This window comes from Phyllobates terribilis, unplaced genomic scaffold (assembly GCF_046119375.1).
Source record: "Phyllobates terribilis strain yellow unplaced genomic scaffold, ASM4611937v1 Scaffold_92__1_contigs__length_6168646, whole genome shotgun sequence".
NCBI lineage: Eukaryota > Metazoa > Chordata > Amphibia > Anura > Dendrobatidae > Phyllobates > Phyllobates terribilis.
In genome coordinates, this window is record NW_027362852.1 from 4,645,019 (window position 1) to 4,669,029 (window position 24,011).

Genomic DNA, 24,011 nt, shown 5'->3' on the forward strand with positions numbered 1-24,011 from the left:
GAGACGTGGAGGTCTCAGTAGCTTAACAAGACGGTTTTAATGCTCCTCAGAAAAGTGGTGGAGGTCCCAGTAGCTTAACAAGACGGTTTTAATGCCCCTTGGAAAAGTGGTGGAGGTCGCAGTAGCTTAACAAGACGGTTTGAATGCCCCTTGGAAGAGACGTGGAGGTCCCAGTAGCTTAACAAGACGGTTTTAATGCTCCTCAGAAAAGTGGCGGAGGTCCCAGTAGCTTAACAAGACGGTTTTAATGCCCCTTGGAAAAGTGGTGGAGGTCGCAGTAGCTTAACAAGACGGTTTGAATGCCCCTTGGAAGAGACGTGGAGGTCCCAGTAGCTTAACAAGACGGTTTGAATGCCCCTTGGAAGAGACGTGGAGGTCCCAGTAGCTTAACAAGACTGTTTTAATGCCCCTCGGAAAAGTGGTGGAGGTCACAGTAGCTTAACAAGACGCTTTTAATGCCCCTCGGAAGAGACGTGGAGGTCCAAGTAGCTTAACAAGACGGTTTGAATGCCCCTTGGAAGAGACGTGGAGGTCCCAGTAGCTTAACAAGACGGTTTGAATGCCCCTTGGAAGAGACGTGGAGGTCCCAGTAGCTTAACAAGACAGTTTTAATGCCCCTCGGAAAAGTTGTAGAGGTCACAGTAGCTTAACAAGATGCTTTTAATGCCTCTCAGAAGAGACGTGGAGGTCCCAGTAGCTTAACAAGATGGTTTGAATGCCCCTTGGAAGAGAAGTGGAGGTCCCAGTAGCTTAACAAGACGGTTTTAATGCTTCTCGGAAAAGTAGTGGAGGTCCCAGTAGCTTAAAAAGACGCTTTTACTGCCCCTCGAAAAAGTGGTGGAGGTCGCCGTAGCTTAACAAGACGGTTTGAATGCCCCTTGGTAGAGACGTGGAGGTCCCAGTAGCTTAACAAGACAGTTTGAATGCCCCTTGGAAGAGACGTGGAGGTCCCAGTAGCTTAACAAGACGTTTTTAATGCCCCTCGGAAAAGTGGTGGAGGTCACAGTAGCTTAACAAGTCGCTTTTAATGCCCCTCAGAAGAGAAGTGGAGATCCCAGTAGCTTAACAAGACGGTTTGAATGCCCCTTGGAAGAGACGTGGAGGTCACAGTAGCTTAACAAGACGGTTAGAATGCCCCTTGGAAGAGACGTGGAGGTCACAGTAGCTTAACAAGATGGTTTTAATGCTCCTCGGAAAAGTGGTGGAGGTCCCAGTAGCTTAACAAGATGCTTTTAATGCCCCTCGGAAAAGTGGTGGAGGTCCCAGTAGCTTAACAAGACGCTTTGAATGCCCCTTGGAAGAGACGTGGAGGTCACAGTAGCTTAACAAGATGGTTTTAATGCTCCTCGGAAAAGTGGTGGAGGTCCCAGTAGCTTAACAAGACGGTTTTAATGCCCCTTGGAAAAGTGGTGGAGGTCGTAGTAGCTTAACAAGACTGTTTGAATGCCCCTTGGAAAAGTGGTGCAGGTCCCAGTAGCTTAACAAGATGGTTTGAATGCCCCTTGGAAGAGACGTGGAGGTACCAGTAGCTTAAAAAGACGGTTTTAATGCCCCTCGGAAAAGTGGTGGAGGTCCCAGTAGCTTAACAAGACGGTTTTAATGCCCCTCGGAAAAGTGGTGGAGGTCCCAGTAGCTTAACAATACGCTTTTAATGCCTCTCAGAAGAGACGTGGAGGTCCCAGTAGCTTAACAAGACGGTTTGAATGCCCCTTGGAAGAGACGTGGAGGTCCCAGTAGCTTAAGAAGACGGTTTGAATGCCCCTTGGAAGAGACGTGGAGGTCCCAGTAGCTTAACAAGACGGTTTTAATGCTTCTCGGAAAAGTGGTGGAGGTCCCAGTAGCTTAATAAGACGCTTTTAATGCCCCTCGAAAAAATGGTGGAGGTCGCAGTAGCTTACCAAGACGGTTTGAATGCCCCTTGGAAGAGACGTGGAGGTCCCAGTAGCTTAACAAGACAGTTTGAATGCCCCTTGGAAGAGACGTGGAGGTCCCAGTAGCTTAACAAGACAGTTTGAATGCCCCTTGGAAGAGACGTGGAGGTCCCACTAGCTTAACAAGACGTTTTTAATGCCCCTCGGAAAAGTGGTGGACGTATCAGTAGCTTAATAAGACGCTTTTAATGCCCCTCAGAAAAGTGGTGGAGGTCCCAGTAGCTTAACAAGACGGTTTGAATGCCCCTTGGAAGAGATGTGGAAGTCCCAGTAGATTAACAAGACGGTTTTAATGCTCCTCGGAAAAGTGGTGGAGGTCGCAATAGCTTAACAAGACGCTTTTAATGCCCCTTACAAGAGCCATACAGTACAGCATTTTAAAAATATTATTCCCATTATTGGGGAGTGGGTCTCCCACAGTCTTTGCTTATGCCTTCCAAGCAAAAGCTGACAAAAATAAGGACGGAGGAACTTTCAATAATGGCAACACGGACCACGGTCACCCTGGTGGTATAGTGGTGGTGGAGGCTGAGGATAAGAACATAAAACAGCCGAAATGAGGAAGCGTATACCCATGTGTGGGTGTGAAGCGGTGCATGTGAATACACCTTCCGAAATAACACAGTGGATTTGACTTTATGTTACTCTGCTGTCATTTGGTGGTGATGAGAAGTCTGGCCCAATCCAGCTACTGTTCATTTTGATAAGGGTCAGCTTGTCAGCATTGTCAGTTGACAGGCGAGTGCGCTTATCAGTTATAATTACCCCAGCAGCACTAAAAACACGCACCGATAACACGCTAGCGGCAGGGCAGGCCAGGACCTCCAAGGCGTACAGAGCGATTTCATTCCAAGTGTCCAGCTTGGATACCCAATAATTAAAAGGCACAGAGGAATCAAGGAGGACGCTGGTACGGTCGGCAAGGTACTCCCTCACCATCTTTTGAAACTTTCCACTGCTTGTGAGAGTACCCCGCGCCTCAGGGCCTGTAAGCTGGGCAGGTCTCAGAAAACTGTCCCAGAATGTTGACAGTGTTCCCCTGCCTCTGCTGGATTGGAGTTGCCTCTCTCTCGCTTGTACGCCTTGGTTAGTCAACGAACTGTGACCTCTGCCGCTAGCGTGTTCAGATGGGAATTTTTTTTTAACAGTTCTGCAGCAAGGGCCTTCTGGTACTGCCCCATTTTCGTAGACCTCTCCACCTCAGGAATAAGAGAGTGAAAGTTCTCCTTGTAGCGGGGGTCTAAAAGTGTCACCAACCAGTAATGACTGTCACCCAACATTTTGACAACGCGAGGGTCACGGTTAAGGCAGAGTAACATAAAGTCAGCCATGCGTGCCAGACTGGTAACGGGCAAGACTTCCGTGTCCTCACCAAGATGACGACTGACCATGCTCTCCTCCTCCTCCTCCTCCACCCCCCTGTCCTCAGGCCACCCACGCTGAACTGACAGTATGACAGTTGTACAGGTACTACCGTCTACAGCACATGATACAAGCTCCTGTTCTTCCTCCTCCTCCTCTCCCTCATTGTCCCCCAATGCACGTTGGGATGAAATGAGGCTGGGCTGTGTGTAATCGACCGCTACGGCTTCTTGATCCATTTCATCATACTCTGGCTGCAATGCCTCCTCTTTAATTCTCTGCAGAGAGCATTGCAAAAGACAGACAAGTGGAATGCTGACGCTAATGATGGCGTCATCGCCACTCACCATCTTGGTGGACTCCTCAAAGTTTGTCAAGATGGTACATACAGTACAGACCAAAAGTTTGGACACACCTTCTCATTTAAAGATTTTTCTGTATTTTCATGACTATGAAAATTGTACATTCACACTGAAGGCATCAAAACTATGAATTAACACATGTGGAATTATATACTTAACAAAAAAGTGTGAAACAACTGAAAATATGTCTTATATTCTAGGTTCTTCAAAGTAGCCACCTTTTGCTTTGATGACTGCTTTGCACACTCTTGAGAGACTGCCATAAAGACTGAGAGGAGGGGGCATCTTTGCATGCAGTATGGACAGGGGATTGCCATGCACACACAACAGGTGACACCAGCTGACACTGGTCATGGACCCTGGGGTTCGCCCCACAAAGTCGGGTGCTTTGCTGCCATGTGCCTGATCATGCTGGTGGTGGTCAGGCTGGTAGTTTTGTCACCCCTGCTGATGCTGGCATGGCAGGTGGTACAAATGGCCTTTTTGGGGATATCAGCAGAGTCTTTAAAAAAATTCCTGACTCTGGAAGACCTACAGGTTGTACTGGCAACGTCCCTCGTGTTGGTGTTACGGGGAACTGTTGCCGGCCTTCTGTGTGCGGCCACCACACTGCTTTTTTCTGCCTGTTGGGGTACTCTGCCTCCCTCACCCTGTCTGCTGCTGGCCTCGCTCTGCATGTCCTCCTGCCACATTGGGTCAGTTACTAGATCATCCACCACCTCCTCCTCTTCCACTTGCGCACCACGATCCTCCTCCTCACTTCCTGGCAATTGTGTCTCGTCATCGTCAACCTCTTGTGACAAATTGCCAGCGTTGACTTCCTCTGGCCGTGGCTGTTCAAATATTTGGGCATCTCTACATGGGATCTCCTCTTCCACCACTTCAAGCGGAGCAGGCGAGGGGCACAAATCTGGAAATGGACCAGTGAACAGCTCTTCAGAGTGTCCAAGTGTGGGATTAGTTGCTGTCTGACGACACTCGGCATGGTGGGAGGGAGGAGCATCAGGGTGAGGAGGAGTATGCGGTCGAGACTCATGGCTACTAAGAGTTGACCGTGTGGAAGACAGACCGGAGGTGGTGGTGCCCAGGTAACTGGAAGTATTATCTGCTATCCAATTAATAACCTGTTCACACTGATCTGGTGTTGTTCTGTGCTTCCCTAGTAATTCGGTCAAGAAGTGGGAGCGAGAAGATATGGCTGTTGGTTGTGGCACATTTTCACCTTGGCCACGGCCCCGTCCTCTGCATGCACCATCACCAGAACGTCCACTTCCATGTCCCTTGCCACGCGCCTTGCCCATTGTAAAGTAAGTAAAATAGCTGACACTCGCACCATCAATGGAAAAATAAAGTAGATTAGAACCGTGGAAGAGGAAAACCACAGTTCTATTTCTCTGGCCTACACCCGACTCTTTTAAACAATCTGAACAATCAGGGAGAAACTATTACTGTTTTTCTTTACGGAAAAAATACCAAAAGGTGAATAATAGAGATTTTTTACCGTGGAATGGCAAAACCACAGTTATTGTTTACTGGGGTATACCAGAAAATTTTAAATAGATATATTTGTGTCTGAACAATCAGGAGACACTACTACTGTTTTTCTTTGCGGCAAAAAATGCCAAAAGCAGGATAATAGAGATTTTTTACCGTGGAACAGCAAAACCACAGTTATAATTTACTGGTGTATACCAGACTATTTTCAACAGATATATTTGTGTCTGAACAATCAAGAGACACTATTAGTTTTTTTTTTTTACGGTGACACATATTACTATAACTTGCACCCATAGTGCAAAAAAAACAAAAACCCTAAAAAAACACAATGGGTTCAACCGTACTCAAATTGTTAACTAGGAGCAAATGATTAGTGTGAATAATATAATATTTTGATTGGAGATGATCCAACCTCTGGTTCCACCACTGATCCTGAGAATGAAGGAATGGGGAACCTATCAGCTTTTTTTTTTCCTGCACAGCTGTGCTCCCAACCACCCACAGTGCAAAAAAAACCCCTAAAAAAACAATAGGTATAACCGTACTCAAATTGATAATTGGGAGCAACGATTAGTGTGAAGGATATAATATTGTGATTGGCGATGTTCCATCCACTGATTCTGAGAATGAAGAAATGGGAAACCTATCAGCTTTTTTTCCTGCACAGTTGTGCTCCCACCCATTGAGCAAAAATACCCTAAAAAAATGCACGTACTCAAATTGTTAATTGGGAGCAATGATGAGTGTGAAGGGATATAATATCTTGATTGGCGATGGTCCGACCTGTGGTTCCGCCACCGATCCCAAGAATGAAGGAATTGAGAACCTGTAAGCTTTTTTTTTCCTGCACAGCTGTGCTCCCAACCACCCACCCATAGTGCAAAAAATAAAAAAAACAATAGATCCAACTGTACTCAAATTGTTAAATTGGGAGCGTGAAAAAAATAATGCATCCACTTCTTTCTAAATTAGGCTGTCAGACCCCCAAGAATGACATCCTAGTAATATGCCATGACTTATACCTCTTTAAATGTATGCAAAGGATAAACCTGGATATCCAGGTATACGTTCTATTGATTGATTTCTATAAGGGCCTATTTACACACGTAAATGTGTATCTGCTACGGACATGAATGATTGGCTGCAGCCCTTCCACTTGGCCAGTCAATGGATCCGCAAATCACAACAAGTAATTCAAGGAAATGGAAAAGTAAAAAAAAAAATTCTAGTAACATTGCATAGCGTACCGGTGATTGCGCTATTTAACTTGCCATCAGTGATTGACAGCATATAAATGGTTAAACAGCAGTGATTGACGCTCCGCTCTGGCCGCTGCTGTTACAGCAAGATGTCAGCTGTGTAGGATGGGGGCTCTGCTCCTGAGCCCACCCGAAACAGCAATCCAATGGACGGTTTCACACACCACATTATCCAGTGGTGTTTAATTTGCTTTTCTATTTAGGAAACAAAACCGTTTTAATAACGTTTTCCTTCTCTGGTATCTAGGAGCCATTTCAGCTATTTGTAAAGGGAATCTGTCAGCAGGTTTTTCTTGGCTATTCTGAGAGCAGCATGATGGGGTGAGCGCCACACTAGGAGTAGGACCACCGAGCCCAGAGCTATTGCAAGACGTGCAGACAATATATACCAGGTATGAATGAATCCAATACAACATTACTGTTACTTGGGAATTAACCTACTTGGATATAATACATCCCTTGATATGTATATACCAAAAGGTCATTATCTTGGGAATGCCTATATTGGCTTTTATTATTTGGGATTATATCCTTTTACTATGTGACCTAGGATATACTATCAGTATGCATTAGCACAATTGGAGCTACTACTATTTAGCCCTGGTGTCTCTGCAATTCAAATATTTACATTATACCTCCTCACTATTATATGGTATTACTATATATATGTGTGTGTGCTCTTTTCTTTCCCGCCATGTACCCAAATTATTATAATAAAGGTCTTTTTTAACACATTGACCCCTTGTCGGATGTACTATATATTGGTTGTTGTTGAGAGCAGCATGATGTAGAGACAAAGACCCTGATTCTAGGGACGTCTCACTTACAGGGCTGCTTGTTGTAGTTTTGATAAAAATCACACTTTTATTAGCAGAAGATTATCACTAGAGGACTAGTAAACCTGCAGCCAGGTAGTCCAACCACGCCCCCCACCACTGATTGGCAGTTTATATACAGTGTACACAGAAAGCGGCCAATCAGTGGTGTGGGTGGGGTTATTATACAGAGCTCAGCATTCAGAGATCTGCATGAGAAAAAAAAAACTGCAATTTTATCAAAATAACACCAAGCAGCCCAGTAAGTGATACATCGTTGGAATCAGGGCCTCGGATTATGCTGCTCTCAAATGGGATAGCAAAAACCTGCTGACATATTCCATTTAAAGGGGCAGCTGCTACTAAATCCAGACATGGTGCAAAATGTAAATTCTGCTGCAGATTTACTGCTGTAGATTTTTAATTCCTAAAAATCCCTGTAGATTCAGAGGATCTCAACCTTTTCAATGCAAATTATTTTCAAGACTTATTCACAGATATTATGAAATATTACAGTAGAAATAAAAAAAAAAAAGCACAATACCTAAACCCCCTCCTTGGGAAAAATATACGGCAAGTATAAGAAAGACAAAAATTTATTCTGGAGTCATATTGAAGTCTAAATAGAATTGTAACCATACAATGTAAACAGCAGCGAATGTAAGTAGGATCCACTGGATCTATATAAGAGGAACGTTTTCCAAAGCTGATCTTCTGAGCCCACCGCTATGCTGGCTGGACCGGCATTGTGATCGTCAGCACCTGGAATATACGTCACGTTTTACTGCAGCTCATAGAACCAAATGATAAGACGCAGAGCAGTGCGAGGCTTGTGACTCGCTATACACAAAATATACGACATGTTTGATGAATGGCATAAAGGAAAGCCGATGCATTCAGATGTCTCTGGGCAACTATATGTTGTGATAGATAAGTTCCTGTCAGGGTGAGGGGCAGCATCCTATCTGCTCACTCATCATGACAGGTTTACAACATGTTGACTCATGGACGTGATCAGTCAGTCAATCGATGACATAGATGCACGTTCTTGATTCCGACAGGTAGGTCAGAGATGTCCGTCTCAATCAGTTTACCTTCACCCATCTAGGATGGATGGCTGCTGACATCGTTGGCCATTATGTCCATACACAATTATTATCCCCTAATTGTGATGTACAATACAAATTTATATTGTGGTACCGTGTTAGCCAGAAAATTTGATGGAAATAATTTTATGCCCAAAAATGGCAAAAGTATTCTCGGAGTGATACCTTTATTGGCTAACCAGAAAAAAATATATATATATGCAAACTTACAGAGCACACAGGCTCCTTCTTCAGGCGGGATTACAAATGTTATGAATTCATGTGTAATATTGCCTGAAGAAGGAGCCTCTGTGCTCTGAAAGCTTGCATATATATTTTTTTTTTCTGGTTAGCCAATAAAGGTATCACTCCGAGAATACTTTTGCCATTTTTGGGCATAAAAGTATTCACATAGAATTATTCACTAATTAAAACAATTTATTTTTGCTAAATAAATGTATACATTTTTTAAAATTTTATTTTATACATTTTCTCAGAGAACCTCTTTAAGAAGGAGATTTCAGAATGGGCTATAAGACATGTCCAGCTTTGCTTAATTGTCTCACCTTACTGTCCTTGTTGAACTGAGCTCCACTTTGTTCTTGGATGATATTGTAAGGAATGAAGACGTCTAGATGATACAAATCGGGACGTCTGACTATTCTGTCTTCACCCAAGTCCAACACAAGAGATCTAGCAGAAGACTGTAAAGAGAAGACCAGCGTGGTAACAACGCTTATGTCGCTGAATGCTTCTGTACGGGAAAGAAAGTTGTAACCAACAAGTGCACAAAAATCTAAACTTTTATCTTGATACGTGGCCAACTAGAAGTTACTGTGTAGCTCCACACGTCTCCTACATTAAATCTGACACGTGGAGGAACTGCTCACAGAAAATGCTGAAAAATATTTTTTAGGATTCACACTGCATTAAAAGGGGTTGTCCACCACTTTAATACTAATGGAATATCCTTAGGATAGGTCATCAATATTAAAGTGCCAGGCAACCCCTTTAAGTGAGGCATAATGAATGGTACCAGAATTTCAGATAATGTAGCCTTCATTAGGCAGAAGGCCCACTCGGTTATATGAAGAAATCTGGGGTCCCCAAAAGCAAACCCAGTAATCACCAGATTCCCGTGTGGTGACTACTTAATCTGCTTTTTGGGAAGACCAGAACTGACCCCTATATTTAACCAAGTGGGTCCCCTTAAGCTACATTATCCTGTCTGATGAAGGCTACATTAGCTGAAACATTCTTCATCTTCATTGTGCCTCATTTAACGCAATGTGAATCATGGACATGAGAAAAATCTAATTAAAAAATAAATACATTTAAAGCATTTTCTGTGCGATTCCTCCAAATGTCGCATTAATATAGAAAAAATAAAGAGCGGCGTGTTCTACACTATTGCAACAAGCCTCTTTCATCATTTATATCATCATTATAACATCATTTATATGCACCAGCACCATGGAATCAATGGCACTATATAATTAAATAATAATAATATATACATCTTCCCACCAGCTTGTTTTCCCTCTATCTCCTCTCTGGATCTATGAAGCCAGAACTGTCAAAGAAGAGGTGATGGTGGAGATGGAGGGGAAACAAGCAGGGGGGAAGGCTTATATAAATGACTGGTCCCGCCGTGAAGCACTGGGCGTCTGTGCTTGGTTTGAACAGTCATTCTTCGCTGACAGAGTCGTTTACAGAGATCTTCTTTCCAATTCCAACAGCTTGCAAACAACCCACCATGGTATGAAAAAAAAAATTATATCATCATCATCCAGTAAATGTGTCACAGCTGCCAGCAATTGGCTACTGTGGACACATCAAAGCTGTGATGATAAAAGTTGGCAGAGGAGGACCGGTAGCACGAGGTTGGCACAGACTTTTAATAAGGGAAGACTTTTGGAAATCACATGAAATGCAAAAAGGTCACAATCCTAAACCACATCTGAGGGTCTCACCACTTTAGGTAAAGAGATTTCAGCCACCAGAAAACTTGGGTGTCCTACAGGAGGTTCCGCCACAATCATGTAATCTGGTTTCAAGGGTGAACTGATAAAAAAAGGAAGGAAGCAGTATATTGCAAGGGTACACCATCAATTTATGATCTGTTGGGGTCAATCTCTAATATAATAAAGGGGCACTGATGCTGGTAATGAGGAACAGCCCCTTTCAGGGTCATTCCCTGCACATTGGCATCATGGCCTCCACTGTGCAGCGGAACGACAGCATAGATCCAGCAAAGTGAATGGGCTTAGCTGCAGTTCTCCTGCATAGTGAAAATCCGGGTAGTTGCCCCACACCAGCATATTCTTTAAAAAGGGCAGCGGGGTTACTTCCAGGCTGCAGCCCCCTTATTCTTGGAGTCCAAGAAGTTGGATATCCTATATCTTTTGTAAGATGGGATTCTAAAAAAAGTAAATGCATGCATTAAACCTCAAAGTAACCCAAACCTTTCAACTTTTGAGATGAGGGACTTGCTTGGAGTTAGCTGGGAGGGTCTGTAGGAAAAAAATAAAGAACATAAAAGCATAATAGTTAAAACAAAAAAAAAACAATGTCCACATTGTTCTTGCACCATAACAAGCCATTCTGCAACTTCCCCCATCTGTTGGGTTTAACCCATCACCACGAGGAGTGGCGCTCCCCCATCTGTTGGGTGTAACCCATCACCATGAGGAGTGGCGCTCCCCCATCTGTTGGGTGTAACCTATCACCATGAGGAGTGGCGCTGCCGCTTCTGTTGGGTATAACCTATCACCAGGAGGAGTGGCGCTCTTCATACTTTGTGTACCTAGAGGAAATGTGGTATTATAAGACATCCAATCAATTGAATGGCCGACCATGTACTGCATGGATGAGCGAGGAACATCAGAGAAGAAGCCGCCGATGCTCAACAGCAGCCTACTCTGTCGTCTTTTACAGACTGTATGCCATAGACTTGTACCTTAGAGTTGGGACTTACCCCATTGTGTCCATTTCCTGAATCATCGGTTTTGATTTGGTTCTGATATTCTGTTCAAAAATGGATCCCAGGAACTTCCGATTTTTCGGCATTTTCCACTCTGAAGGGAAACCATAGATGATTAACAGGGTCGGACTGGAACTGAAACTCAGCTCTGGCATGTGAGAGCACGCAGGCCCGCCCGACGCGCGTTGAATTTGAAATATTTTCGTGAATGATTTGGGTATATGTCACAATAAAAATTGCTGCAAACTGCACTTTATCATTGATAGACAAAAACTGACATAATGTAAAATATAAACTTCCCTCCAGGAAAATGTTAATTTCTTTCAACTGGAGGGACGGACATATTTGTAATATAGAGCTCCAAGTTCCCAAAAACGCTATGTTTGATAGTACCAGGAAAAGTAAATCCTCGCAGATTTGAAGCAGTTTCATGTCTATTCTTTCAGTATTTTTGCAGCGTTTCTAAAGAACGGGACAAAAAAAATCTCAAAAAACGCAGTATCAAGGGGATTTTCCTGCCGAGCGACATGTTTTTTGTGCAGAAATGTTCTTCCCTTTCTTTTTTGTTTATATTTTGTGTTATACACCAGTGGCCAAAATTGAGGCAACACCTTCACTTTTTCACCATCACCAATATTTAATGGAAGTTTTCACTGACCTACTTACTTGTACACACGCCCTCTTCTGCGATATGTAGTCTATGTTGGTTTATAGTGACCTGGGTGTGATTTAAGACAGATATTGTGCGATTAAAATGCGGTTTTTATATTTTATAGCCAGTTTGTCATCAAAAGGTAAGCAATTACATGTATTCATTCTCAAAGTGTGTAAGCGGTTTCAAGAGACTGGTTCGATAAAGAATAAACCAGGTAGAGAAAGGAAGAAGGCTACAACTCCTCAGACTGATAGAAGAATTGTTAGAATCGCCCTAAATAACAGGGAATAAACTGCTGTTAACATCAACAAGGAGCTTGTCAACACCGGAGTGACAGTGTCTGATCGGACGGTTCGACGATGACTGGTAAACGCGGGGTTAAGAGCCAGAATACCAGGTAAAAAGCCATTTCTGAATGCCTCACAGTGTCAGAAACGTCTGCAGGGGCCAAAGAACATTGTAAATGGACCATTGAACAATGGAGAAATGTTATATGGAGCGATGAGACACGCCTATCCATCTTTGGCAGTGACGGTGTCCGCTACGTTCGACGACGACCTGGAGAGGACTGGTTGCCAGAGGGTACAATACCCACCATGAAGCCTCCTCTGAGTGTTATGGTAGGGGGCTGCGTGTCCAGAGATGCAGGTGGTCGGCTGCAGGTAATTGAAGAAACAGTTAATGCTGAAAAGTACATCAAGGACGTCCTTCAGCCTAAACTCATTCCTTCGGCACATGATGTATTTAGTGAAGGGACACCGTTTATTTTAAGATGGAGCCCCATGCCATACAGCTAAAAAATGTCTCTCTTGGTTCCAGGACAAAAATGTCCAGCTATTGAATTGGCCAGGAAACAGCCCAGATCTCAATCCTATTGAGAATCTCTGGGCTCGCCTCAAAAGAGCGGTGTCAAAACAGCGGGCTTCACACAAGCAGGAACTCATTGCAGCCATCATCAAATCATGGCTTCATATCATCACTAGTGTTGAGCCACCCCCGTAGTGTTCGGGTTCGGTTCGGTTCGTCGAACACCGGGATGTTCGAGGAACTGTTCGTCGAACTGTTCGTCGAACACCTTAGAACACCGTCGAACACCGTTAAAACCAATGGCAGGCAAACAAAAACACATAGAAACACATAGAAAACACCTGCAAAGGTGTCCAAAAGCTGACAAACTGCTCAGAAGACACTCTCTTTAAAAAAGCCGGCCGGCAAATTCAGCAGCGGCATACACCGGTACCCGACAATTTAGACAAGAAGGAATAGAGCATCACACATAGATTAGATAGATAGAAACATGTCAGTCACACATATAAGAAGCACAGTGACAGTGTTGGTTACTGCACTTGTCATTTAGTGTAAAGGATTTATTAAAAAAAATATTAGTGTTTTCATGCACCGTCTCTTTAAAAAAGCCGGCCGGCAATTCAGCATCTGTACCCGACAATTTAGAACAGAAAGAATAGAGCTTCACACATAGATTAGATAGATAGAAACATGTCAGTCACATATATAATAAGTACAGTGATAGTGTTGCTTACTATACTTGTCATTTAGTGTAAAGGATTTATTTAAAAAAATAATAGTGTTTTCATGCACTGTCTCTTTAAAAAAGCCGGCCGGCAATTCAGCAGCGGTACCCGACAATTTAGAACAGAAAGATAGAGCATCACACATAGATTAGATAGATAGAAACATGTCAGTCACATATATATGAAGTACAGTGATAGTGTTGGTTACTGTACTTGTCATTTAGTATTAAAATAAAGGATTTATTATTAAAAAAATTGGCGTGGGGTTCCCCTTAATATTAGGCTCTAGCGGAGGTTAAGCAGACGGCTGGGGCAGATGTTTGAAGCCTGGGAAGGGGGTAATACCCACGGAGCTTCCCAGGCTACTAATATCAGCCCCCAGCTGAATACATAGCCTTTACTAGCTATTAAAATGGGGGACCCCCCAAAAAAATGACGTGGGGTCCCCCCTAATTTAATAGCTAGCAAAGGCTAGGCAGACAGCTGGGGGCTGATATTAATAGCCCAGGAAGGGAGCCATGAATATTGGCCCCCTCCCAGGCTAGAAACACCAGCCGTCAGCCGCCCCAGAAATGGCGCATTCATAGGATGCGCCAATTCTGGCACTTAGCCTCGCTCTTCCACGCTGCCCTGGTGCGGTGGCAGGGGGTAATAGGGTTGGGGTTGATGTCAGCTTATAATGCCAGCTGACATCAAGCCCAGGTTAGTAATGGAGAGGCGTCTATAAGACACCCCCATTACTAACCCCATAGTCAAAGTTAAAAAAAACACAAACACCCAGAATAAAGTCCTTTAATTGAAATAAAGACACAATCCTTTATTGTTCTAAATTAAACCATACTTACCATCACGCCCATTCCAGCTGAAGCCAACGATCTCCTGCAATAAAAGAAAAATAATAAAGCAACCTCATCCTTACCTTTCCATGGTTCCCACGACAGCTTCAGCTCTGCTACATCGAGATGACAGGCTGGACCGCAGCAGAACGCTGCCATCCAGCCTGTCATCCCGCAGACACTGAGAAGCGCAGGCTTGCTTGCGCTGCTCAGCGTCTCTCTGTGACGACATCCAGATGAGCCGAGGTCATGTCCAATGAACTCGGCTCACCTCATGCACGTCACTGACAGCGTGGGAAAATTCTCACGCTGAAGCGCTGATTGCAGGAGAATTTTCCCACGCTGTCAGTGACGTGCAGGAGGTGAGCTGAGTTCATTGGACATGAGCTCACCTCATGCACATCACTGACAGCGTGGGAGAATTCTCCTGCACTCAGCACTTCAGCGTGAGAATTTTCCCACGCTGTCAGTGACGTGCATGAGGTGAGCCGAGTTCATTGGACATGACCTCGGCTCATCTGGATGCCGTCACAGCGAGACAGTGAGGAGCGCAAGCATGCCTGCGCTTCTCAGTGTCTGCGGGATGACAGACTGGATGGCAGCGTTCTGCTGCGGTCCAGCCAGTCATCTCGATGTAGCAGAGCTGAAGCTGTCGTGGGAACCATGGAAAGGTAAGGATGAGGTTGGTTTATTATTTTTCTTTTATTGCAGGAGATCGTTGGCTTCAGCTGGAATGGGTGTGATGGTAAGTATGGTTTAATTTAGAACAATAAAGAATTGTGTCTTTATTTCAATTAAAGGACTTTATTCTGGGTGTTGTGTTTTTTTTAAATACTTTACTAGAAATTCATGGCGGTCATGTCTAATACTGGCGTGACCCCATGAATTTTGGGCTTGGGGCCAGCTGATAATACCAAGCTGGCCCTAACCCCTTTATTACCCAGTGAGCCACCGCACCAGGGCCCTGGATGAGTTGGGTACAGCGCCAGAAGATGGCGCTTCTATGAACGCGCCATTTTCCGGGGTGGCTGCGGACTGCAATTTGTAGCGGGGGGGGGGGGCCCAGAAAGCTTGGGCCTCCCTGCGCTGCAGATTCCAGCCCCCAGCTGCCTAGTTGTACCTGGCTGGACACAAAAATAGGGCGAAGCCCCACGTACTTTTTTTTTAATTATTTCATGAAATTCATGAAATAATTAAGAAAAAAAGGCCTTCCCTATATTGTTGTGTCCGGCCAGGTACAAATAGGCAGCTGCTGGTTGGGGGCAGCCCGTTCCTGCCTGTTGTACCTGGCTGGACACAAATATAGTGCGAAGCCCCACTTCAATTTTTTTTAATTATTTCATGAAATTCATGAAATAATTAAGAAAAAAAGGGCTTCCCTATATTGTTGTGTCCGGCCAGGTACAAATAGGCAGCTGGTGGATGGGGGCAGCCCGTTCCTGCCTGCTGTACCTGGCTGGACACAGCTTGCTTGCGCTGCTCAGCGTCTCTCTGTGACGACATCCAGATGAGCCGAGGTCATGTCCAATGAACTCGGCTCACCTCATGCACGTCACTGACAGCGTGGGAAAATTCTCACGCTGAAGCGCTGATTGCAGGAGAATTTTCCCACGCTGTCAGTGACGTGCAGGAGGTGAGCTGAGTTCATTGGACATGAGCTCACCTTATGCACGTCACTGACAGCGTGGGAGAATTCTCCTGCACTCACCGCTTCAGTGTGAGAATTTTCCCACGCTGTCAGTGACGTGCATGAGGTGAGCCGAGTTCATTGGACATGAACTCGGCTCATCTGGATGTCGTCACAGAGAGACGCTGAGCAGCGCAAGCATGCCTGCGCTTCTCAGTGTCTGCGGGATGAGAGGCTGGATGGCAGCGTTCTGCTGCGGTCCAGCCTGTCATCTCGATGTAGCAGAGCTGAAGCTGTCGTGGGAACCATGGAAAGGTAAGGATGAGGTTGCTTTATTATTTTTCTTTTATTGCAGGAGATCGTTGGCTTCAGCTGGAATGGGCGTGACGGTAAGTATGGTTTAATTTAGAACAATAAAGGATTGTGTCTTTATTTCAATTAAAGGACTTTATTCTGGGTGTTTGTGTTTTTTTAACTTTGACTATGGGGTTAGTAATGGGGGTGTCTTATAGACGCCTCTCCATTACTAACCTGGGCTTGATGTCAGCTGGCATTATAAGCTGACATCAACCCCAACCCTATTACCCCCTCCAACCGCACCAGGGCAGCGTGGAAGAGCGAGGCTAAGTGCCAGAATTGGCGCATCCTATGAATGCGCCATTTCTGGGGCGGCTGACGGCTGGTGTTTCTAGCCTGGGAGGGGGCCAATATTCATGGCTCCCTTCCTGGGCTATTAATATCAGCCCCCAGCTGTCTGCCTAGCCTTTGCTAGCTATTAAATTAGGGGGGACCCCACGTCATTTTTTTTGGGGGGTCCCCCATTTTAATAGCTAGTAAAGGCTATGTATTCAGCTGGGGGCTGATATTAGTAGCCTGGGAAGCTCCGTGGGTATTACCCCCTTCCCAGGTCTCAAACATCTGCCCCAGCCGTCTGCTTAACCTCCGCTAGAGCCTAAAATTAAGGGGAACCCCACGCCAATTTTTTTAATAATAAATCCTTTATTTTAATACTAAATGACAAGTACAGTAACCAACACTATCACTGTACTTCATATATATGTGACTGACATGTTTCTATCTATCTAATCTATGTGTGAAGCTCTATTCTGTCTGTTATAAATTGTCGGGTACCGCTGCTGAATTGCCGGCCGGCTTTTTTAAAGAGACGGTGCATGAAAACACTATTATTTTTTTTTATAAATCCTTTACGCTAAATGACAAGTACAGTAAGCAACACTGTCACTGTACTTCGTATATATGTGGCTGACATGTTTCTATCTATCTAATCTATGTGTGAAGCTCTATTCTGTCTGTTATAAATTGTCGGGTACAGATGCTGAATTGCCGGCCGGCTTTTTTAAAGAGACGGTGCATGAAAACACTATTATTTTTTTTGATAAATCCTTTACGCTAAATGACAAGTACAGTAAGCAGCACTTTCACTGTACTTCGTATATATGTGGCTGACATGTTTATATCTATCTAATCTATGTGTGAAGCTCTATTCTTTCGGTTCTAAATTGTCGGGTACAGGTGTATGCCGCTGCTGAATTGCCGGCTTTTCATGTTTCACTGTTGGCACTGTTCCCATCGATTTGGGCAATCACTGTAATGCCACAACCACCATGGCTGTGGCATTACAGTGAGTGGCAGACAATCCCTGCATGATTGGTGCTCTAAATAGCGCCAGACATGCAGGACACGCTTTTGGTGCACGAACAGTTATCGAACATAACCTCGAACAGCCGAATTTTTTGCAAATCGTTCGGGTTCGTCGAACAACTCGAACACCGCCCAAAACAGCTCGAATTTGAGATTGGCGAACAGTTCTAGTCGAACACCGCTCATCTCTAATCATCACACCATCTGATTTACACAAACTGGTAGATAGCATGCCAAGTAGATGCCAGGCAGTCATCAAGGCCGAGGGCTATCCAACTGAGTATTAACATTTAGTGTTAGATATGAAAATAGGACAAATCAATGGCTTTTCTCCCACAGTCATCTGAGTGACAATAGTGTCCAATTTGTTGACAAATGAACAAATTTCCTGCTAATATTGTGTTTCTATATGAGATTTTATTTCTACTTAAAAACTTTACTGTGAAATCAAAAACATTCATGAAATTTGTATTTGTATTGGCAAAATGCTAAAAATTTATAAATCTTGGGCGTGTTGCCTCAATTTTGGCCACTAGTGTATAGAGTTCCTCAGTATATTTATATGTTGTCCCCCATCACCTTTTTCATCTCTTCTTACAAGTATGCCTTGTATCTTAGCTAAAACATGGTAGTAAGTAGCATATTAAACCCTTTTATAATAGATCGTGTAGAATCGCTGCATATTTCAGGGTTATGCGCTCCTGAGGACTCATTAGTGCTGCCCTCCTCAGGCGAAACCTGGTTGTGACCTCGTATAATATGGGGCTAGCCGGTCTCACCTACCAGTTTGGGTCAAAAACCCTTTTTCGTTTGCTTTGATGTTTTACTCATTATTTATTACGTTTACACCCCAAATCTCTGCTAATCCTGGAGATCAAACCTATGAAAGCAATTTATGAATGATCGTAACACCTCTATGAAGGGTAATTATCATCTCCTTCATAAATATACATTTATATGTATAAATACATATGTGGTCAATGCATAGTACTGGCACATGACTTATCACTTTCCAGGACCTTACAAAGTACCAGGAACATTCATAACAAGCGGAGGAGAAGCGATTCTGGCAACTTAATAGGAAAGGATTCTTTACAGTTAGAGCAGTCAGACTGTGGAAAGCCAACCACAAGATATAGTAATGGCAGATAGTATAACAGCATTTATAGAAGGGCTGGATACTTTTTTAACAAAACATGACATTGTGGGTTATAAATAATCTAGTAAAAAGAAAATGGATAACTTTGGAGATAGACCAAGGACATTAAAGTTCAAACTTTTTCAACCTATGTAACTATGCAAGTATGCAGAATGCACATTAGGAAAATGCTTGAAATGCAATTCCCTATAATATTATTTTACAAGTAATTTCCTCTTAATTTTCTGCTTTGTAAAGTGCTAGTTATAAGCCCAATCTATGGATCTAAAAAGTGCAAAACACTCCTGAAACACTTGTACGTATGTTCTATAATCTATGTTTCTTATGGTGCCTAAGGGAAGCCGTAATTATAAGACTCCTGCTTGGTAACAAGTGCAGTTATTTGCCTCCATAATGAAAGTGAATTACCAATGATGAAAGGGTTAATACTTGGACCCTGCATCAGTAATAGCCCTTGTAGTAATCATGACAACTATTGTGAGGGCGTAAACAAGTGTCATAAAGAAGATTCCATAAAAGAATGCCGCGCTGCCACGATCAGCGCCATTACTGATGATGCGCCTGAGGACCTTAAGCTTGACCACCCCACGTAATGTGCCAACGTTGGTGTAATTTGGAGGTTCTAGCAGGGAAAGGGGTTGTCTTCTTAGACACCCCGGGGGGAAGGGAAGGTAACAGAACGGGGGGTCCCCAAAACAGGATCCCCTTCTGTTACTATGTACAAACAGCTGCTCTTCTTTGGGAGTTCATGGATGGATCCTTGACTTTAATGGGTGATAAATTGGGAGGGGGAGGGGATACTCATCCTATTAGGGGTTATCCATAATGAGCAACCCCTGTAACCAAGTACCCAACTTCTTGAGAGACGGAGCTGGATCTGTAAGGGAGAAGTGGTAGATCCATCTGGGAAATCAGATCAACTAAATTCGTTCCAGCAACAAATGTGGTGACAGATATCGCAGCCAGATCTCTCCCACATCCAGTTTATCACATTAATAGTCTATATTTGTTATGTCGTTCTCTGTAAATATGTAGAAATTCTAAAACTCCGTCATATATCGGCACTAACTCTCTAAGCCCAAGGGAAGGGCAGCCCTCCAGCCATGGTTCCCTAGAGGTTTCCTCCACAGGGGTTTTTCCTCTCCTGAGTGCTGGAGGGTGACTCTTCGTGAGTCGAGGGTTGTGCCATTTTCGGTGTCATGTAAATTTAAATAAAGTTGAGAACGTTTGACACCTAATTGCAATGCTTTGTGTATTTATTTTGTATGTGTCTGATTCATTTTGTTTGGGAGTCGGGGTCCATCACACTTCACTGAGTCATACGTCTGGACATCTGCTGCCAGCAGTTTTGCCCCAGGGGTTGCCCCTGCTCTGGGGAGTTTGATGGAGCAGAGAAGACAAGAATTATAGCACTCATCCTCAGAATAAGGACTTCTATTACAGTACTACAAGCAGCTTCCTCGCCTCATTCACACAGTGAGTATTTTGGGCACCAATTTACATCAGTATTTGTAAGCTGAAAACCAGAGGGGAACAAACACAGTGAAAAATAGTAACTGAAACACTTTCACCTCTTCTGTTTTGGATCCACTCCTGGCATCTGCTAACAAATACTGATGCAAAATATCGCCATGGAAGTGTCCTAAATTCTTACTGACTGATTTGACTGTTTGAGTTGCAGTCAAGCAACAGAGGTTGCAAGCGTTAAAGGAGTTTTCTGGTATCAAAAACCCCTGTCCCCCTTGCCATTTTTCTCTATCCTGAACCTGTGCTGCCTGCCCCGATCTCAGACTGTCTGACCTAGTCCTTTTCTTCGCTCTCCTGTGTCTGGTACCCTGGTACCTCCGGAATGCTGCTACAGTCCCGGGGACTGCCCTGAAGTGGTACCTGGTGTCTATCGGCGGCCCAGTCTATCCTCACCACCAGAGGTTCTAGTGGAGACCCAGTAGACACCTAGTCACAACCCTCCCGTGGGGCAGTGGGTCCATATCCACCAGTGTTACACCCACATAGCAAATGTGGTACCAATATTCAAGAAGGGGATAACATCTGAGCCTGGAATTTATAGACCGGTAAGTTTAACTTGTACTGTGGGCAACATCTTTGAGGGTTTGCTAAGAGATACTAACCTGGAGCACCTCAATAAGAATAACCTAAACATATGATTATGAGGGATCTGTCCTGCAAACTAATCTGAAAAGATTCTATGGGGAGGTAAGTTCTAGGTTGGACCAGGGAAACTTAGTGGATGTTGTCTATCTGGACTTTTCAAAGGCATTTGATACGGTGCCATACAACAGGTTGGTACATAAAAATTTTCAATATATTATATGGTAAACTTGCTCCACGAAAGAACAAGTCCTTGTGTGGTCGATGGAAAAAATCAAGGAAAATATCAGTGATGCGGTCGTTACCTCTTGACAGCTCCATTTGGTACTTGTTCTCTAGTCCCTCCATGGCCACGGTGATAAAAAATTCCCTGAAAAGCTCATTATTCTAATAAAAAAATACAAAGTAAGAAGCTGACACAAAGGAGAGCAGACAACTCGTATGTCGAAATAAGCAATTGCAGTTACCTTAATTTTCTCAAAGAAGGTGCCATTAATCACTATGTCGTATGCAGTGCAGCCGCATCCACCTGTAGGACAAAGTGCACCAGGACTTAGATACTTTGCGGTGCCGACTCAATCCATTGACCTTAGTAGGGCTGCTATGAATAAGTGGTATAAGTTCTTAAAGGGGAATCCAAGTAGTGGACAATCCCTTTAAGTCCCAAATCTAAACCAAAAAAGTTCAAAAGTCAACAACAAGATGTCAAACTTTATTCCGCAGACTGGAAGTGGACCTACCAGAACCTGTGGAGATGGCACCTTTGACCATTGAGGATTAGTAAGTTGTAATACTTGCTATTTTAACCCCTTTAAGGATATCTCTGGACTACCCCTTTAAAAAGAGACGCGCTGTATTAAAAAAAACCGTACTATTATCAACTTCAACGTGGGGCTCTCCAAGGCTCATGGGGACTCGATAGCCAGAGGGATCATCAGATTCCAGGATGCTGATTAACTCCTGCACCGTCAGGTCCGGGGACGCTGGGATCTGGTTCGACTTGCAGATGTTAATAAAGATTTTGGTATTTTTGGATGTGCGAGTTTTAATGCAGAAACCTAACACAGAAATAAAAACAAAAAGTGAACAAAAATACAATAAAATTGGCAAAAGCCAAGCAGCATTTACATGTAACCAACTGTATAAGAAAAAACGATGTGACCCCCCACGTTGGTTGCATCATGTGACCGTTGCAGTCAATAAGACCCCACTGCCCCACTGTGGTATCTGTCACATAATATGCACAAAGTAATCTGGATAATAATCAGAGGACGCCCATCTCACCCGATTGGGGTCTGATCTGTCTGCTTTCTGGTAAGTTCGGTATTCTGCTGTGTATCTCCTGTTTGGCATGAAATGAGGCAACAAGTGAGAATCAGTGAGTAACATGAACAGGATGGTTCTGCAAACTGATTTTTCCTGCACCAAAATAGTACAACTGTGAGGGGTCTAAAGCCAACAATACACATTAGGTAAATGTTGGAGACTGCAGCGCCCCCGGCGGCTGACGGAGGAGACATTCACCCGGTGATTGCTGGCCTCTCCAATTCATCTTTCGTACCTTCATCAGCATCTGTTCATACAGCGCTTCCTCCATGTTTGTGTTCATTTCTGCAGACAGCAGCGACTTGTCAGACGCCATTTTTTCGGTCAAAGACAGAAGCTCAGGGATCTTGTTTTATAAAAGAAAACCTGAAAAATGAAAATATGTATTAATCTTCTCCACAGACAACGGCAAGGGGAGAGTGTGGGAGAATGACAGCCCACGGCACGACGGGGTGCGGGAGACTGACAGCCCAGGGCACGAGGGGGTGCGGGAGCCTGACAGCCCACGACACGAGGGGGTGCGGGAGCCTGACAGCCCACGACACGAGGGGGTGCGGGAGCCTGACAGCCCACGGCACGACGGGGTGCGGGAGACTGACAGCCCAGGGCAAGAGGGGGTGCGGGAGCCTGACAGCCCACGGCACGAGGGGGTGCGGGAGCCTGACAGCCCACGACACGAGGGGGTGCGGGAGCCTGACAGCCCACGGCACGAGGGGGTGCGGGAGCCTGACGGCCTACGGCACGAGGGGGTGCGGAAGCCTGACAGCCCACGACACCAGGGGGTGCAGGAGCCTGACAGACCACGACACCAGGGGGTGCGGGAGCCTGACAGCCCATGGCACGAGGGGGCGTGGGAGCCCCACTGCCCACGACACCAGGGGGTGCGGGAGCCTGACAGCCCACGACACGAGGGGGTGCGGGAGCCTGACAGCCCACGGCACGATGGGGCGCAGTAGCCTGACAGCCCACGACACGAGGGGGTGCGGGAGCCTGACAGCTCACGACATGAGGGGGTGTGGGAGCCTGACAGCCCACGACACGAGGGGGTGTGGGAGCCTGACAGCCCACGACAAGAGGGGGTGCGGGAGCCTGACAGCCCACGACACGAGGGGGTGCAGGAGCCTGACAGCCCACGACACGAGGGGGTGCGGGAGCCCGACAGCCCACGACATGAAGGGTGCGGGAGCCCGACAGCCCACGACACGAGGGGGTGCGGGAGCCCGACAGCCCACGACACGAGGGGGTGCGGGAGCCCGACAGCCCACGACACGAGGGGGTGCGGGAGCCCGACAGCCCACGACACGATGGGGTGCGGAAGCCCGACAGCCCACGACACCAGGGGGTGCGGGAGCCCGACAGCCCACGACACGAGGGGGTGCGGGAGCCCGACAGCCCACGACACCAGGGGGTGCGGGAGCCCGACAGCCCACGACACGAGGGGGTGCGGGAGCCCGACAGCCCACGACACGAGGGGGTGCGGGAGCCCGACAGCCCACGACACGAGGGGGTGCGGGAGCCCGACAGCCCACGACACGAAGGGGTGCGGGAGCCCGACAGCCCACGACACCAGGGGGTGTGGGAGCCTGACAATATTGTGAGTGGGATTCTGCACACCTACAGCTAGCTACTTATTGTCCTGAATGTAGTAATCACCTTGGCACATTCCCATCTTCTTACCTGTAGTACAGATGCCAAACACCACTACTCTGACTGCAATCACCCAGCTACAGCGTCACCGCGCCTCAGCAACAGGGGAGCGTCTAGATTGGAGTTGATGTCTTGAGGGGGAGGAGTGATTTTATGGAATCATG

The 24,011-nt window shown here is 45.3% G+C and overlaps 1 long non-coding RNA gene across 1 annotated transcript; it reads right to left on the reverse strand.

The window, feature by feature from the left end:
• Window positions 1-20,861: 20,861 nt before the first annotated feature.
• Window positions 20,862-21,818, reverse strand: LOC141197841 (uncharacterized). Its single transcript, XR_012269870.1, has 3 exons — window positions 21,747-21,818; window positions 21,342-21,403; window positions 20,862-21,261 (listed from the first exon to the last, which is right to left on the reverse strand). It is a non-coding gene; the product is annotated as an uncharacterized lncRNA (long non-coding RNA).
• Between the last annotated feature and the right edge of the window lie 2,193 nt (window positions 21,819-24,011).